Consider the following 11,767-nt stretch of genomic DNA (forward strand, 5'->3'; position numbering starts at 1 on the left):
GATGTCTTAACTATGTATCCAATGTTATATTCATTACACAAATTATACAACACTTTCTTTTCTTCTACATTAGAGTGTCAATCTATTAATCTCCTAATTATCTTTCACCGTTGTTATTAGCCTACATTTAGACTTTGGCTGTAACATAAGCACCACGGTTTAATAAGATGAAAGCAGATTTTATGAGAGTCTTGGTTGCTTTTTAAAGTCAATTCGTTTATGCTCTAAATCTTTCCAAAGAGATTTTAGACTCTTAACAATTTGTTCATAGTCAACTTATCATCTTTTAGATAAATGGTCCACACAAGGACAAAACTGCTTTCTTCTGAAATACTCCTTCTAGCCCTGAGTCTCTCTGTGGCCATCTGCCCTTTGGATGTTTGTCTTCCTATCTAAGACCTTTTCTAGGATCCTGACACATTTCTGACTTCTTGAAGTCATTACTTTTCTAAGTGTTTATAGCCATTTTTCCTACTTTTAACTGGCTTCTGCTACAGGTTGCCAATGAACTTTAGCCCCTGATTCTTCCTGACCCCAAATTAGTTGTTGAGTTTCTTGGCAGCAAAATAATAAATCTTCTTTCTTGTTATTGTCTTAATTTAAATGTGTTTGATCATGACAAAAACAATGGAGACATTTCTTGAAAATGTTGAACAGATGATGAAGAAATACAAAGCTATGTTTGCCAAAACTTGAAAAATTCATGCATTTATGGTCAGCTGAACTTCAACAAAAGTGCCAAGAACACACAAGGGGGAAAGCGTAGTCTCTTCACTAAGTGGTGCTGGGAAAACAAGTTTCCCAAATGCAGAAGAATGAAATTGGACCCTTAACTCACGCAGATCAACTCACAATGGATTAAAGTCTTAAATGTAAGACCTGAAACCATAAAACTTTTAGAAGAAAATATAGGGGGAAAGCTTCTTGACAGTTGGCCAAGGCAATGACTTTTTGGATGTGATCTCAAAACTACAGTCAACAAAACAAAAACAGACAAGTGTTATTACATCAAACTGAAAACCTTCTGCACAATAAAGGAAACAGAATAAAGAGGAAATCTAAAAAATGGGAGAAAATATTTGTAAATCATACATCTGATAAGTGGTTAATATCCAAAATACGTAAGGAGTTCAAAAAAATCAATAGTAAGAAAACAAATAACCTGATTAAAAAATGGTCAAAAGATCTGAATAGACATTTCTCAAGAGAAGACATATAAATGGCCATTAGATACAGGAAAAGGTGCTCAACATCAATGATTATCAGAAAAATACAAGTCAAAACCACAATGAGATATCATCTTATATTCTTAGGTATTATGAAAAGGACAAAAGATAACAAATGTTGGAGAGGATGTGAAGAAAACGGAACCCTGGTGCACTCTTGATGGGAATGCAAGTTGGTACAGCCATCATGGAAAACCTTATGGAGATTCCTCAAAAACTTAAAAATAGAACTACCATATGATCCAAAATTTCCACTTCTGGGTATACATCCAAAGGAAACAAAATTAGTATCTCAAAGAAATATCTGCACTCCCATATTCATTGCAGCATTATTCATAATAAGGATAATAATCAGGATATGGAAACAACCTAAATGTCCATCGAAAGATGAATGGATAAAGAAGATATACACACACAGTGGAATATTTATTCATTCCTCAGAAAGAAGTAAATCTTGCCATTTGTGACAACATGGATGAACTTGGAAGACATGATGCTAAGTGAAATAAGTCAGAGAAAGACAAATGCTGAATGATCTCACTTATATGAGGAATTAAAAAAAAAAAAGTCCAACCCATAGAAGCAGAGAGTAGAATGGTGATTACAAGGGGCTAGGGTTGGGGGAGAAATGGGGAGATGTTGGTCAAAGGGTGCAAATTTGCAGTGGTGTAGGATAAATAAGATATCAAAATACGGACAAGAGTATACTTAATAATACTGTACACTCATCACACACCAAAATATGCTGACTGTGAAAAGATGTTGGTTACCTTAATGGTAGTAATCATTTCACTATGTGTATTTATATCAAATCATCACGGTTGTACACCATAAATATATAGAATTTTTATTTTTAAAAACCTCCTCATAAAAGAAAAAAAAAAAGAAAAAACATTGAACAGGTGATGAAGAAATAGAAAGCTGCATTTGCCAAAACTCCAAACTGGCAGAATTTTTTTAAAGTACATAAAACTGATTCAATTTTTATTTATGTCAAGCAAAAGAGAAAATGACATACTATTGATCCATGGAATATGTTCTATGAGGAGTTCTATATAATTTTTCTGCTCAAATTTTTTTGACAGCCTGAAGACATTGTAAATAAAACTTATAGAGATCCATCGCCATTATTTTTAGAGGGTTGGACAGAATGCAACACTGCGGCAGATGAACAGGATGCAGGTGAATGAAAATAAATACAAAGTGTTGCCTTTAGGTTCAAAAACTTCACTGCACAGATAAAGATGTGAGTGGTGGCTCTGAGAGTGTGAGTGCGAGGTGAGCAAACAGACTGACAATGCCAAGAAGAGGGTCTGTGGCTGCTCAAGGGCAGGTCCAAAAAGGAGAAGACTATGCTGGAGAATACAGTGTTCTTTTTTTTTATTTTTTTAAGATTTATTTATTTGTGAGAGAGAGAGAGGAAGAGAGAGCATGCAGGAGTTGGGGCAGGGGCGGAGAGAGAGAGAACCCACAAACAGACTCCCCGCTGAGCACGGAGCCCTACATGGGGCTCGATCCCAGGACCCTAAGATCGCGTGCCCTGAGCCGAAATCAAGAGTCAGCTGCTTAACTGACAGAGCCACCCAGGTGCCCCAGGTGTTCAGCTCTGACAGGACATTTTAACCAGAGATATTTACAAAATAGAGGTCACACAGAAGAGTGCTTTCAAAATGTCGGTCTGCCGATGATAAAAGAAATTTTCTCTAATCCATGGAAAAATGTGAGAAACATAAGAACTATATATAGTGTGCATATTTTTACAACATATGATAAGATTAAGTTGTGGTCAAATATGGGCTGTTTCATTCTGAGATGATTTTCTTCCCACTTTTTAAGTGAAATTTATATTTTTATTTATGCAATGGAAGTGAAATTAGATCCACAATGGTGATTTTTTTAAATGCAATCACATGATTTGAATTTACTGGTCCATTAGATTCAAAAGTCTGGGAACTAGTCCAAAAAAGGGATACCAGAGTATTCAGAATTATTATACTGATTTATACACAGAGTATACAACACACACACATTTCAGGTCTAAGGAGAAGAAAAGAATGTGTTCCCAATTTCTTAATTTGGGACTCGGGGATGGACAGACAAGTAGATCCCTGAATGGTTTTCCTCTGATTTCCAATCAACTCAAGAAAGCAAACAGCTTTCCAAAAGTTATCTTCCAAATTTCAGTGAAGAAACCTGTCATGAAATGAATTTAAGCAAAACGGGAATGGAAACCATAAAGGAGACCAGAAAGGATTTCTGTCCTTTGTATGAAAGTGGGGGAAGAGGTCTCTCAATGATGTTTTCGTTGAGACCACGTGATTTTGTAGTTAACTATTTTAAGAAATGTCTTTGCACATTTGTCTTCTAAATTCACTGCAGTATTTTCATCTGCCAGTATTAATGAGAATGATGCCTTCATATACTAAGCTCTTAGAAAGGCTAGAAGATGTGCATACTATGGAGTAGTGGCAAGTAGAGCATTCGGTCTTCAATTTTTGGTATTTTTTAAAACATCTTTCACTTTACTTTTCTGGGAATTTGTCCTTTTCTCTCTATGGCTCATCATTTTTAGTTTTCTTGTCTTTGTTCCTACTGTTGCTTCCCAGTTAAAATGCTCTTCCTTTTTTCTACCTGTTAGACTATCATGTATCTTTCAAAGTTCAATTAAATACCAGTTTATCAAAGAATGTATTTTTGATTACCCTGTCCAAAAGTAATCAGGGGCTCTTTTGTTGCATTTCATACCAAAGTGATTTCTGTTCAATTTATTTTTGCATACTAGTTATAAATGTCCAGAAAGCAGGAACTGTCCTCTACTTATCTCTGTAAATGCCACAGCTCCTGTAATGAACTTAGGTTAGTTCATTATAGACAAAACTATTAGAGCTGCTCAAAATGAATTTCAAATATGCTTGAGTGCAGCTGTGTTTGCACACATGTATAAACATGTAGGAGAAAAGTTACAGTCTACTGCAGACTTAGGACTAACCCAAAGTTGCAGTTGGTAGCATTCGTCAGAATATAAAATCGTGTGCGGGACAACTAGGAGCCCTGTTACTTAAGGAGCAATAAAAATCAGACCCCGTAAATTCACCTGGACACAATTTTTATTTATATACAATTCTATGACAATATTATAGATTTCTACATAAAATATAGATGTTACAAGTAAGGAAAAATGGGTCACTACTGAGGAAAAAAAAACTTTCAATAATATTTAGTTCTATTAAACACAGAGTGTCTAATGAAATCTTGCTTTTCAGGTAACCAAAGACATCATGTCTAATGTTTCTTTGTAATATTTCATCTGTGTGACCCCAAAGTAAAATCTCTATCTGCCAGGTGGAAGCTAGAAGACATTTTTGTGTGTGTAAAATGTTAAATTATTTTTCTGGGGGCTCTATGTTCCCAAAAACAATGGCAATGTTTAAAACCAAACACTAATTCACATCTAAGAAGAGTATATTTCATAGAGATGCAGAACAGTGCTCAAACTTTAATGTGCATAGAAAACATCAAGAAAAAGCTTCTTATGAATTACAACTTTGATGTAGTACTTCAGGGCTGCACCTGAACTCTGCTTTCTTCTTTTTAAATAAATGAAATAAATAAATTATTTAAAATATTTTATTTATTTTAAATAAATAAAATTTTCAAAAAATAAAAATAAAAATTTTTATTTTTATTTCCTGATGTGAAAATTTCCTAGACAAAAAAAAAAATTTTTTTTCAACCAGTAAGCCAAGAATTCTCCCATGTTACCTGAAAACAAACAGAATTTCCCAAATCATATTTGTTACTTTAAGATCATTAGAAGACCTTCAAAAAAAAGTGTATCACGGCAATACTGTTTTTAGTAGATTCTGCTTCACATCAAGTTTGAGAAGGAGAAAGAGTGAGTTTAAAAAAAAAAAAGATAAACAGTTGATGAGAAAACATCATTGGGTGAAAAAGAACTCTTACAAAATACAAAACTAGTATTTAAGATAAACCACTGCCTCTTCACCCATCATGAAGGTCCTGTAATTCATCTGCTGTTAGCACTGAAAACCCAAAGCAGATGATGCTCTTGACTTCCACCAGTGGCACTGTGATGATTAATGTAGCTTTCTCTTTGATAAATTTTGCTGTAGTCATTTCAGTATGCACAGATTCTGGAAGATTCAGATGTAATCTGTACTTCTCAGAGACCTCGATCAATAAATCATCTTCAGAAACACTAAGGTCACAGAGACATACTGAATTACTACCAGGTGATTTAACTTCTATTTCAATTTTCAGAGGTTTCTCATTCTGATCAGCCACAATCTTTAATTCATAGGCTGGTCTCTTCATCTCCACCTGGGTCTTGGTGGTGGAAATGTCTCCCGTCAGATACCTTGTTTTGCTTGAAACTTGGTCTCTTGGCAAAAAAAAGCTGAGGAAAGGGACCTGGATTGCTCACCGTACTGCTTCTGATCTGCTCAAGGGTCAGGTCTTCTCTCGTTTTCTCTCTTAAACCCATGGGGTCAATTTGGACTCTGGTCAGATTTTGTTTCATCCTTTGAGTGTTTCCTTTTTATTCTAAATTTAGTAATATTGTGAGAGTAATAATAATAGTAGTAATAGTAACAAGTTCATTGAGTTGTCCTCAACACATTTCATGGCCATCCATATTAACTGATCTTTCTGTGCATGGCGCTCTTCTCTGCCTGGAGAACACCAGCATTGTAGGCGACATCAACAACCATGTACAATTCTGATGTCTCAGACATATCTTCTGGTTGGCCAGTACTTAGAGGTACTGGATGAGTGGTTGACTGGGGAGCTGGGGGAATGGTTAACTGTTCTTTTCCACTGACAAAGCTTGATAAAAAAATTTTTGTTTTCTTTCATTTTCAGGATCCTGGCGTGCAGACAGAGCTAATGGTTCTGGGGCACACTGAGCTGTCTCCCCTCTTCCAGTGGCTCTTGAAGGAACTCCTTAGAGCTCTCAGGGCTGCTTCCAGCTAGATCATCTTGGAGGTTCCAGAACTGAGTAACTTCAGTGAGCAGCCCCTTTCAGGAAGACTCCATGATTGAGGTAAATAGGCCTCTGAAGTCCCTTCTCTTGGTCTCTTGACCTGAATTCTGCAGGTTTACCAAGCTTCTCCAGTGATGCAACGTTGCTGGTCCAGAGACTGTACTTTGAGGAGCAAAGATGCAGAGTGTGGACTTGCACTTGAATCGATCATAACAAAATACTAAATTTGTTTAATGTCACTGTGTAGAAAGCATAAATACAAAAATGCATGTAAAACAGAAAGAAGTAGATAAATCATGATGGACACACCACATTTTAATGTACAGTAAGTGGGAGCCCAGGAAGGCCAGACAGAGCTTTTCTATCGTCACAACTGTCATCTTAAAACACACATGCTTAACCATACTGCCCAACTCCAAGGATCCGTCATCATTTGAATTATTCCTGTCGCCCATAAGCCATGGATATCAATTTTCACAAGAACGTCATAGGTCAGAGACAATACTACAGGGTGCAAGGGAAGAGGGTGAGTGAGCTGTGAAAGCAACAATTAACCTCAGAGAGAAGATCTGCACTTCCTCTTTGCGCACAGCAAAATGAATCGTTTGGTCCCCATCAAAGGTGTACGGATCTGATTTTGTTGTAATGATATCTGATATGGTGGTCACACAAATCTTCACAATGAGTCTTGTGAATTCTTTGTTGCCTTGTTAGCATAAGTTTCATATGAAAGGCTACAAACTGACATGTGTGTTCACTTCCAGTTGTCCCTCAGGATAAATATTCACTCAAAATTACTTTGTAGAGGAAAATATCAGATGCAAACATGACTCTGGACTGAAGACTTACCTTCACACAAAAGCTTTGCCCTACACAAGCTTTGAGGAGACACCGGATGCAGTCTGTGCTTTGAACCAGGAGCAGGGTTGTGATGAGGCACCATGAGCCGGGGTGCAGCCCCTCCAGATAAACTCAGGAAGATAGGAAAGCAGCAAGTCCGTGTAAGAATGTACGAGCGCATCTGTATCAGCAATAGGGAAGGAAGACATTCCGTGGAGGTTGTCGCCGTGAGAGAAAGGGTCAGAAGCTGGTGGACAGAAGGGACATCGCCGTCATACAGAGCCTTCATTGGGGAGAAATAGCAATTCGGAGGAGACGAGGAGCAACATATGGACAGCTTCACATTCTGGATTTCATTCCCTCCACAGGTACTAGTGAAAGTCTATCTGAACAGTAAGGAGAGTAGATCTGTAAAGATGCAGGCTGAACTCTGAAAAACTGAATTTTATCAGAGAGTAACAATGTCAGTTGCCTGGTGGGGAACCATGGAGGTCTCCAAGCAGAGGCACGAAGGATGCTTGTGGGTTTTGTAAGAGACTCCGTCGTATGCCAAAGAGTCAGTGGGTTCAGAAGATATAGCAAGCTGCAAGGTCAGGACACTTATCTGCAATGGTCTTTTAAGGCTGCCCCTTTATCTTGGTAGAAGTGGGTAGAGGAAAGGGGGCAATGCGTGCTTCTGAGGTCTTGCACACGAACCTGGTTCTCGTGAGTCCAGACCCATACTCCAACTAGTCCCGGGGACTGCCTGCCACACTAGGTGCTAATCCCAGCCCTTCCACATTCACAGAAGCCATCAGCCAACACTCTACCTGTGCTTTCTCCGTCCTGCCTGCTCCGCACCTCCATCCGTCCTCTTCGTTTGGTGCCTCAATGAGCTACCTTCAGTGGCTTTGACTTTTGCCCCTCTCTTTGAGACTTCATTGCTTGGGATTGCTGATCTCTTCCCAGAGGATCTGTCACTCTTCCCAGAGTGCCTTTTGCTCGGCCCTAGTGCCTCTTTCCCCCAGCTGTGTCCTGCAGGGAATGTGGAAGCTATCCAGATACCACCATGTTCTGTAGTTTATGTAAAGCCAGAGCAGGTTAGAGTAATAACTTCTTTGTCATTCTCAACATTCGGGAGTGTAAACGATCTATCTTGTAATAATCTATAATTCTATTAAAATACCAAACTATTTCCCATTTCAATCAACAACTATTCATGACTAAGACATTATGTAAATAAATACATTTATCAATAGAGCACTAATATAATTTTGTTAATTTTAAAAGGAAAATAATTTTCATATCTTTTAAACACAACAGGTGAAGAAAATAATTTAGGCAAAACACTAATTTTGTAGTAACTCTGTTTATCATTCTTGTCTATGAAATTGTATCCTGTCACCAGGTAGTGAACAGGGACGGTCACTATGAGGTTATATCTTCAGCAGACACAACTAGTTCTTATATTTTCTTGCTTTCCTAAGACACAGATTATCGCAAAAGAGAGACTGATACAGGCTGCAACACTGGCAAATTCTTCCATATATGATTGGTTTTGGTTGTTCTTACTAATTGTTATAATGGCCCCCTGCCACAAAAAAAAAAAAAGTTGAATTTCTAACCCCTAGTCCTTCAGATTGTGACCTGATTTGGAAGTAGGACCATTGCAAACATAAGGTCAAGATGAGGACAATACTGGAGCAGGATGGGTCCCTAATTCAATATGACTGTAGATGACCATTGTAAAGACACAGACACACAGGAGACGACACGGGAAGACAGGGACTGAAGTGATGTGTCTTATCTGCAAGGCAAGGTAAGCATGGGCGTGACCAGAGGCTAGGACAGAGATTCAGGAGTTTCTCCCTCAAAAGCCTGTGAAAACACCAACCCCCACAAACAACTTGATTTTGGACTTCTAGCTTTCAGCATTGTAAGACAATATATGTCTGTTCTTTTAAGACATCTAGTTTATGGCACTTTGGTACAGCAGTATAAGGAAACTAATACATGATTCAACGTAACTGATAAAAAAGGAGGTTCAACAGAGCAAAAGGGAAGTTCCATCGTAGAAGCAAACCAAGCCAAGTATGCTAGCCTCTCATCCTTTATCTCAAACACACCCACACGCATGCACGCGCGTACACACATATGTGTGTGTGTAGTCATTGCATCAGGGTAAATTTCTCATTCTTTTCAAATAGATAATGTTTGATTGTCACAATGTGGAACGTTGTGTATATAGCAAATGGAACTATGGACACCCTGAGAAGGAGAACTCATTCTCTGGATCAAGGAAGAAGAATATTTTAAGTCAGTGTGATGCTTGTGGGGCAAGAGAAAAGGTGAAAAAGAGAAGGGAGAATCTGCTGAGCAGAAGAAAGGGGTCCCATACGTCCTCCCGGACCCTGGACAGACCCAGTTTATGTCTGTTCTCCTAACTTAACCGTTACCTTTCCTCTTCCACTCTCAAAAACATCCCGGTTCGAGGATGAATTACCTTTCGACATTAACAACAATTTCTAGTTCGTCTTTGTACCCAAACTACTCTTATCTTTGGTAAGTCACTGAGGATTCTTTGTAACATGGGAATTGGGATATTATGTCTTTTCTCCCAAGGCCAACCAGGAGATAAAAATGACATGAGAAATTGAACATGCTTTCAAAATTAGAAATATTATTCAAATGGCAGACGTTTTTATCACAATCCCAGCAAAGCATGAGCGCACAGTTACAGGAGGCTGTTTTCTGAAACCTGTGCTCTTCTTCCCCAGCTTGTACAAGTTATTACCCTTCGTCTCGGTGGCCACTGCAGTATGCTCCTGACCTAACCCCTCGGCACCAGTAGTTGCCTCTGACTTGCTCTAATTAAGGAGAAAGAGAGAAGAGGCAGCTCGCGTTTATTGAGAGCCTACAGGCTTATAAGCACCAAACAAGGCACTTGACATATATTACAGCAATAAATGCTGTTATTTATTAAACTTTCATTACGAATCAGGCCCTGGGCTAAGCCGCTCGCATAGATTAGAACACTTAATGCTCAACACCCAATTTTGAAATAGTTACAATACAATAACCCTTATTATAAATAAAGAAACAGAGGTCCACCCCAGAAAGCAGTGATATTTCTGAACATGAGTTCAGATTCAAAGTGTCTGATTCCAGGAACAATTCTGTTCTTTGGAGCTAAGTAACCTTGAACAAATCACTCTGCATTCCTGTTCTCTCTACTTATCTGTCAACAGGCTTAATCATAGTATCTCAGGAATAGGGTTATTAGGAAGAGTAAATGAGTTAATGCATGTAAAGGTTTAAAAAGTGCCTCATACATAGGAAGTGTTGTGTCAGTGACAGCCAGGGCTGCTTGCTGTCATTAATGTTGTAATTAATATCATCAACATCATCATCTTTATGTATCCAAGGGCACACAGCCAGTAGGTGACAAAAGAATATTCAAATACTCAAAGGTATTTTGAACACTGACCCGCTTATCCAGTCAACAATTATTTATTTAGTGTGTGCTATGGTGCCAAGAATAAAATGATGGGCTGGACTAGATGTTCTTCTTTGTGTAGCTATTGGTTTGACTTTTGAAGCGCTCACATTCTATCAAAAAAAAAAAAGTTTTAAGCTAATTGTTGTGACAGCTGGAAATGAAGGGTGCATATAGGAGCACACAGTAGGTGTACATCTCCCATTCTGGGAGAGTCTTGTAAGTCTGTATCTGAAAGTTGAGTCAGAAGTTAACCATACAATGGCTGGGGAAAGAATGCGGACGAAGGTCTTAAAACTGGAGCCTGAATGGGGAATGGCAAGTTTTGTGTGCCTGAACGGCAGGTTTTGAGATGAGTTAGAGAAAATCCACAAAGCAGAGACAGGAGTCAGAGGAAGAAAGTCTCACAGAGTGGTGGCTCTCAGGGGCTGGGGAAAGAGGAAATGGGAAGTTGTCTACCTGCTTTGGGGTTGCAGTTTTGTAAGGGACTTTTGAAGAAGTTTTAGAGATCAGTTACAGAACAGTGTGAATATCCTAGTCAATACAGAACTGTACACTTAAAATGGCTAGGAAGGTAAATTTTAGGTTATGTGGGGTTTTTTTTACCACAATTAAAAATAAAATAATAAAAAAGAAAGTCATATAGTTTCTTAGGGAATTGGATTTTATCTGTGTGGCTATGAGAACGGATTGATTATGAGGTTTTGAGAGAGAGAACTGAGGCAAGCAAAATCATCATAGAATTTCTAACCTCCAGATATCAGCCTCAGAGGACGCTGCAAAGAATAACAAGAAGCACATCTGTTTTGATAATTTTTTAATTAATAGGTGTCAAATTTTATCCTAAACAAAGAAAAATGAATTAATCATTTTCTGGCATCCAACAAATCATTTGAAACCATTTTATATATTTCATAAATGTCCTAAACATAATACAAGAGAATGATAAAAATGAGAAAATCAATTATCTATACAAATAAGAAATATCCAGTTAAAGTGCTCTTAAATCTCTTCCTCCTCCTCCCCCAAGAATTAGTCACCAGTCAGACCTCGAGGGGTAAAAATAGCAACTCCAGTAAATTAAGTATCACTAGATGCCATCTTCCATATAATGTCCACTTATAGCCTTAAAATAGTTATTTAGTTGTCCTATTATTATTTTCTTCAGACTAAATCACTGGTTCTCTAATTATGTACTTTCAGAACATCTGGGATCCTATACTA

At 38.0% G+C, this 11,767-nt stretch overlaps 1 pseudogene; it reads right to left on the reverse strand.

The window, feature by feature from the left end:
• Positions 1-5,228: 5,228 nt before the first annotated feature.
• LOC112826412 (PIH1 domain-containing protein 2 pseudogene) lies at positions 5,229-6,281 on the reverse strand (annotated as a pseudogene).
• Positions 6,282-11,767: the final 5,486 nt, after the last annotated feature.

Source organism: Callorhinus ursinus, unplaced genomic scaffold (genome assembly GCF_003265705.2).
Source record: "Callorhinus ursinus isolate GAN/ISIS: 27379988/994484 unplaced genomic scaffold, GSC_fseal_2.0 scaffold79, whole genome shotgun sequence".
Classification (NCBI taxonomy): Eukaryota; Metazoa; Chordata; class Mammalia; order Carnivora; family Otariidae; genus Callorhinus; species Callorhinus ursinus.